The sequence below is a fragment of the Mesoplodon bidens genome, assembly GCF_964165515.1.
Source record: "Mesoplodon bidens genome assembly, chromosome: 3".
Lineage (NCBI taxonomy): Eukaryota > Metazoa > Chordata > Mammalia > Artiodactyla > Ziphiidae > Mesoplodon > Mesoplodon bidens.
In genome coordinates this window covers 109,129,389-109,137,551 of record NC_138178.1, presented here as the reverse complement: position 1 = coordinate 109,137,551, position 8,163 = coordinate 109,129,389, and positions in this window count along the sequence as shown.

Below are 8,163 nucleotides of genomic sequence, written 5' to 3'. Positions count from 1 at the left end.
CTCCCTGCGCTCCGACTGAAAGCCGATACCCGAGCCTCAGCTCCCAGCCCCGCCCGCCACGGCGGCCGAGCAGACAAGCCTCTCGGGCTGGTGTGTGCCTGAGGGCACCGGTCCTCTGTGCCAGAATCTCTCCGCTTTGCCCTCCGCACCCCTGTTGCTGTGCTCTCCTCCGCTACTCCGAAGCTTTCCCCCTCCGCCACCTGCAGTCTCCGCCCGCGAAGGGGCTTGCAGTGTGTAGAAACCTTCCCCCCTTCACGGCTCCCTCCCACTGGTGCAGGTCCCGTCCCTATCCTATTGTCTCTGTTTATTCTTTTTTTCTTTTGCCCTACCCAGGTATGTGGGGAGCTTCTTGCCTTTTGGGGGGTCTGAGGTCTTCTGTCAGCGTTCAGTAGGTGTTCTGTAGGAGTTGTTCCACGTGTAGATGAATTTCTGATGTATCTGTGGGGAGGAAGGTGATCTCCGCGTCTTACTCTTCCGCCATCTTCCTCCGGGGTCCTGAAGCATGTCCTTGCCTCCTATCACACTGGAATCCCATCAAGCCTTCAGGCTTCCTACCAGCTTACAGGATGGAATCTGCTGGCGTCTCCCCGCTTTTCCCCTCCATTAATGGCAGGGTCCCAATGTGTACTTGCGACCCATGCTTTTCTCAAACCAGTGCTTCTCCCGTTTAGCGCGCGCCAACCTATAATGTCTATCTTTTGTTGATCACCACACAATGACCTAAAGTAATTTGGAAGTTCCAAGCTTTTATATAAAGTCCAATCATGGACCCCGGAGGAAGATGGCGGAAGAGTAAGACGCGGAGATCACCTTCCTCCCCACAGATACATCAGAAATTCATCTACACGTGGAACAACTCCTACAGAACACCTACTGAACGCTGACAGAAGACCTCAGACCCCCCAAAAGGCAAGAAACTCCCCACATACCTGGGTAGGGCAAAAGAAAAAAGAATAAACAGAGACAAAAGGATAGGGACGGGACCTGCACCAGTGGGAGGGAGCCGTGAAGGAGGAAAGGTTTCCACACACTACAAGCCCCTTCGCGGGCGGAGACTGCAGGTGGCGGAGGGGGAAAGCTTCGGAGTAGCGGAGGAGAGCACAGCAGCAGGGGTGTGGAGGGCAAAGTGGAGAGATTCCGGCACAGAGGATCGGTGCCCTCAGGCACACACCAGCCCGAGAGGCTTGTCTGCTCGGCCGCCGTGGCGGGCGGGGCTGGGAGCTGAGGCTCGGGTATCGGCTTTCAGTCGGAGCGCAGGGAGAGGACTGGGGCTGGCGGCAGGAAGAGAGCCTGAAGGGGTTAGTGCACCACGGCTAGCCCAGAGGGAGTCTGGGGAAAGGGTCTGGAGCTGCCGAAGAGGCAAGAGACTTTTTCTTCCCTTTTGTTTCCTGGTGCGCGAGGAGAGGGCATTAAGAGGGCTGCTTGGGGAAGCGCCGGAGACGGGCGCGAGCCGCGGCTAAAGGTGCGGACCCCGGAGACGGGCCTGGGACGCTGGGACTGCTGCTGCCGCCGCCGCGGGGCCTGTGTGCGAGCGCGGGGGGTCACTGTCTGCCCCGCCTTCCGGGGGGCCTGTGCACCCCACCACTGCCGGGGTCCCGGGACCCAGGGACGGCTTTCCCGGGAAAGCGCACGGAGCGCCTCGATCTGGTGCAACGTCACGCCGGCCTCTGCCGCCGCAGGCCCGCCCCACACTGCGCGCCCCTCCCTCCCCTCTGCCTGAGTGAGCCAGAGCCCCCGAATCAGCGGTTCCTTTAAACCCGTCCTGTCTGAGCGAAGACCTGACGCCCTCCGGCGACCTACGCGCAGAGGCGGGGCCAGGTCCAAGGCTGAGACCCAGGAGCTGTGAGAGCAGAGAAGAGACAGGGAAATCTCTCTGTGCAGCCTCGGAGGCAGCGGATTAAACCTCCACGGTCCACTTGATGTGCCCTGCGTCTGTGGAGTGCATGAATGGACAGCGAATCATCCCAAATTGAGGAAGTGGACTTTGAGGACAAGATTTAAGACTTTCCCCCCTTTTCCTCTTTTTACAATGAATTATCCCAAATTAAGGAGGTGGACTTAGAGAGCAAGATTTCAGACTTCTCGCCCTTTTCCTCTTTTTACAATGAATTATCCCAAATTGAGGAGGTGGACTTGGAGAGCAAGATTTTTTATTTTTCCCCCTGCTCTCTTTTTATGAATGTGTATGTGTATTCTTCTGTGTAAGATTCTCTCTGTATAACTTTGCTTCCACCATATGTCCCAGGGTTCTATCTGTCCGTTTTTTTTCAATAATTACTTTTTAATTTTAATAACGCTACTATATTTCATACTTTATTCTATTTTACTTTACCTGCTCTTTCTTTTTTTCCTACCTTCCCTTCCTCCCTCCCTCCCTCCATCCCTCCTTTCCTTCTTTCTCTCTTTCTTTCCTTCCTCCCTCCCTCCCTCCCACCCTTCTTCCTTTCACTCTTTCTTTTTCTATCCTTCCTCCCTCCCTCCCTCCTGTCTTTCTTTCTTTCTTTCGTTCTTTCCTTCCTCCCTCCCTCCCTTCTTCCATTCACTCTTCTGTTTTCTTTCATTCCTCCCTCCCTCCTTCCTTTCTTTCTTCCTTCCTTCCTTCCTTTCTTTATCTCTCTCTTTCTTTCTTCTACTAATTCTTTCTTTCTACTTTTTCTCCCTGTTATTCTGAGCCGGGTAGATGAAAGGCTCTTGGTGCTGCAGCCAGGAGTCAGTGCTGTGCCTCTGAAGTGGGAGAGCCAACTTCAGGACACGGGTCCACAAGAGACCTCCTAGCTCCACATAATATCAAGCAGCGAAAATCTCCCAGAGATCTCCATCTCAACACCAGCACCCAGCTTCAGTCAACGACCAGCAAGCTACAGTGCTGGTCACCCTATGCCAAGCAACTAGCAAGGCAGGAACACAATCCCACCCATTAGCAGAGAGGCTGCCTAAAAACATAATAAGGCCACAGGCACGCCAAAACACCACCAGACGTGGACCTGTCCACCAGAAAGACAAGATCGAGCCTCAACCACCAGAACACAGGCACTAGTCCCCCCCCCCCCCCGGGAAGCCTACACAACCTACTGAAACAACCTTAGCCACTGGGGACAGACACCAAAAACAATGGGAACTACGAATCAGCAGCCTGCAAAAAGGAGACCCCAAACACAGTAACATAAGAAAAATGAGAAGACAGAAAAACACACAGCAGGTGAAGGAGCAAGATAAAAACCTACCAGACATAACAAATGAAGAGGTAATAGGCAGTCTACCTGAATTCAGAATAATGATAGTAAAGATGATCCAAGATTCTATTTCCAAGATCCAAAATCTTGGAAATAGAATAGACAAAATGCAAGAAACAGTTAACAAGGACCTAGAAGAACTAAAGATGAATCAAGCATCGATTAAAAACCACAATAAATGAAATGAAAAATACTCTAGATGGGATCAATAGCAGAATAACTGAGGCAGAAGAACGGATAAGTGAGGTGGAAGATAAAATAGTGGAAATAACTGATGCAGAGCAAAATAAAGAAAAAAGAATGAAAAGAACAGAGGAGAGTCTCAGAGACTTCTGGGACAACATTAAACGCACCAACATTCGAATTATAGGGGTTCCAGAAGAAGAAGAGAAAAAGAAAGGGACTGAGAAAATATTTGAAGAGATTATAGTTGAAAACTTCCCTAATATGGGAAAGGAAATAGTTAATCAAGTCCAGGAGGCACAGAGAGTCCCATACAGAATAAATCCAAGGAGAAATACGCCATGACACATATTAATCAAACTGTCAAAAATTAAACACAAAGAAATCATATTAAAAGCAGCAAGGGAAAAACAACAAATAACACACAACGGAATCCCCATCAGGTTAACAGCTGATGTCTCAGCAGAAACTCTACAAGCCAGAAGGGAGTGGCAGGACATAATTAAAGTGATGAAGGAGAGAAACCTGCAACCGAGATTACTCTACCCAGCAAGGATCTCATTCAGATTTGATGGAGAAATTAAAATGTTTACAGACAAGCAAAAGCTGAGAGAGTTCAGCACCACCAAACCAGCTTTACAACAAATGCTAAAGGAACTTCTCTAGGCAAGAAACACAACAGAAGGAATATAGCTACAATAACGAACCCAAAGCAATTAAGGAAATGGGAATAGGAACATACATATCAATAATTACCTTAAATGTAAATGGACTAAATGCTCCCACCAAAAGACACAGATTGGCTGAATGGATACAAAAACAAGACCCATATATATGCTGTCTACAAGAGACCCACTTCAGACCTAGAGACACATACAGATTGAAAGTAAGGGGATGAAAAAGATATTCCACGCAAATGGAAATCAAAAGAAAGCTGGAGTAGCAATTCTTATATCAGACAAAATAGACTTTAAAATAAAGACTATTAGAAGAGACAAAGAAAGACATTACATGATGATAAAGGGATCAATCCAAGAAGAAGATATAACAATTGTAAATATTTATGCACCCAACATAGGAGCACCTCAATACATAAGGCAAATACTAACAGCCATAAAAGGGGAAATCGACCATAACACAATCATAGTAGGGGACTTTAACACCCCACTTTCACCAATGGACAGATCATCCAAAATGAAAATAAATAAGGAAACACAAGCTTTAAATGATACATTAACCAAGATGGACTTAATTGATATTTATAGGGCATTCCATCCAAAAACAACAGAATACACATTTTTCTCAAGTGCTCATGGAACATTCTCCAGGATAGATCATATCTTGGGTCACAAATCAAGCCTTGGTAAATTTAAGAAAATTGAAATTGTATCAAGTATCTTTTCTGACCACAATGCTATGAGACTAGACACCAATTACAGGAAAAGATCTGTAAAAAATACAAACACATGGAGGCTAAACAATACACTACTCAATAACGAAGTGATCACTGAAGAAATCAAAGAGGAAATTAAAAAATACCTAGAAACAAATGACAATGGAGACACGACGACCCAAAACCTATGGGACGCAGCAAAAGCAGTTCTAAGGGGGAAGTTTATAGCAATACAATCCCACCTTAAGAAACAGGAAACATCTCGAGTAAACAACCTGACCCTGCACCTAAAGCAATTAGAGAAAGAAGAACAAAAAACCCCCAAAGTTAGCAGAAGGAAAGAAATCATAAAGATCAGATCAGAAATAAATGAAAAAGAAATGAAGGAAACGATAGCAAAGATCAATAAAACTAAAAGCTGGTTCTTTGAGAAGATAAACAAAATTGACAAACCATTAGCCAGACTCATCAAGAAAAGAAGGGAGAGGACTCAAATCAATAGAAATGAAAAAGGAGAAGTAACAACTGACACTGCAGAAATACAAAAGATCATGAGAGATTACTACAAGCAACTCTATGCCAATAAAATGGACAACCTGGAAGAAATGGACAAATTCTTAGAAATGCACAACCTGCCAAGACTGAATCAGGAAGAAATAGAAAATATGAACAGACCAATCACAAGCACTGAAATTGAAACTGTGATTAAAAATCTTCCAACAGACAGAAGCCCAGGACCAGATGGCTTCACAGGCGAATTCTATCAAACATTTAGAGAAGAGCTAACACCCATCCTTCTCAAACTCTTCCAAACAATATCAGAGGAAGGAACACTCCCAAACTCATTCTACGAGGCCACCATCACCTTGATACCAAAACCAGGCAAGGATGTCACAAAGAAAGAAAACTACAGGCCAATATCACTGATGAACATAGATGCAAAAATCCTCAACAAAATACTAGCAAACAGAATCCAACAGCACATTAAAAAGATCATACACCATGATTAAGTGGGGTTTATTCCAGGAATGCAAGGATTCTTCAATATACGCAAGTCAATCAATGTGATACACCATATTAACAAGTTGAAGGAGAAAAACCATATAATCATCTCAATAGATGCAGAGAAAGCTTTCGCCAAAATTCAACACCCATTTATGATTAAAAACCCTGCGAAAGTAGGCATAGAGGGAAATTTCCTTAACATAATAAAGACCATATATGAGAAACCCACAGCCAACATTGTCCTCAATGGTGAAAAACTGAAACCATTTCCCCTAAGATCAGGAACAAGACAAGGCTGCCCACTCTCACCACTCTTATTCAACTTAGTTTTGGAAGTTTTAGCCACAGCAATCAGAGAAGAAAAGGAAATAAAAGGAATCCAAATTGGAAAAGAAGTAAAGCTGTCACTGTTTGCAGATGACATGATACTATACATAGAGAATCCTAAAGATGCTACCAGAAAACTACTAGAGCTAATCAATGAATTTGGTAAAGTAGCAGGATACAAAATTAATGCACAGAAATCTCTGGCATTCCTGTACATTAATGATGAAAAATCTGAAAATGAAATCAAGAAAACACTCCCATTTACCATTGCAACAAAAAGAATAAAATATCTAGGAATAAACCTACCTAAGGAGACAAAAGACCTGTATGCAGAAAATTATAAGACACTGATGAAAGAAATTAAAGATGATACAAATAGATGGAGAGATATACCATGCTCCTGGATTGGAAGAATCAATATTGTGAAAATGACTCTACTACCCAAAGCAAGCTACAGATTCAATGCAATCCCTATCAAACTACCACTGGCATTTTTCACAGAACTAGAACAAAAAATTTCAAAATTTGTTTGGAAAAACAAAAGACCCCAAATAGCCAAAACAATCTTGAGAACGAAAAACGGAGCTGGAGGAATCAGGCTCCCTGACTTCGGACTATACTACAAAGCTACAGTAATCAAGACAGTGTGGTACTGGCACCAAAACAGAAAGATACATCAATGGAACAGGATAGAAAGCCCAGAGATAAACCCACGCACATATGGTCAACTTATCTTTGATAAAGGAAGCCGGAATGTACAGTGGAGAAAGGACAGCCTCTTCAATAAGTGGTCCTGGGAAAACTGGACAGGGACATGTAAAAGTATGAGATTAGATCATTCCCTAGCACCATACACAAAAATAAGCTCAAAATGGATTAAAGACCTAAATGTAAGGCTGGAAACTATCAAACTCTTAGAGGAAAATATAGGCAGAACACTCTATGACATAAATCACAGCAAGATCCTTTTGGACCCACCTCCTAGAGAAATGGAAATAAAAACAAAGATAAACAAATGGGACCTAATGAAACTTCAAAGCTTTTGCACAGCAAAGGAAACCATAAACAAGACCAAAAGACAACCCTTAGAATGGGAGAAAATATTTGCAAATGAAGCAACTGACAAAGGATTAATCTCCAAAATTTATAAACAGCTCATGCAGCTCAATAGCCAAAAAACAAACAACCCAATCCAAAAATGGCAGAAGACTTAAATAGGCATTTCTCCAAAGAAGATATACAGACTGCCAACAAACACATGAAAGAATGCTGAACATCATTAATCATTAGAGAAATGCAAATCAAAACTACAATGATATATCATCTCACACCAGTCAGGATGGCCATCATCAAGAAATCTAGAAACAATAAATGCTGGAGAGGGTGTGGAGAAAAGGGAACACTCTTGCACTGCTGGTGGGAATGTGAATTGGTACAGCCACTATGGAGATCAGTATGGACGTTCCTTAAAAAACTAAAAATAGAACTACCATATGACCCAGCAATCCCACTACTGGGCATATACCCTGAGAAAACCATCATTCAAAAAGAGACATGTACCAAAATGTTCATTGCAGCTCTATTCACAATAGCCCGGAGCTGGAAACAACCTAAGTGTCCATCATCAGATGAATGGATAAAGAAGATGTGGCACATATATGCAATGGAATGTTACTCAGCCATAAAAATAAACGAAACTGAGCTATTTGTAATGAGGTGGATAGACCTAGAGTCTGTCATACAGAGTGAAGTAAGTCAGAAAGAGAAAGACAAATATCGTATGCTAACACATATATATGGAATTTTTTTTTAAAATGTCATGAGGAACCTAGGGGTAAAACGGGAATAAAGACACAGACCTACTTGAGAATGGACTTGAGGATATGGGGAGGGGGAAGGGTAAGCTGTGACAAAGTGAAAGAGAGGCATGGACATATATACAGTACCAAAGGTAAGGTAGATAGATAGTGGGAAGCAGCCGCATAGCACAGGGAGATCAGCTCGGTGCTTTGTGACCGCCTG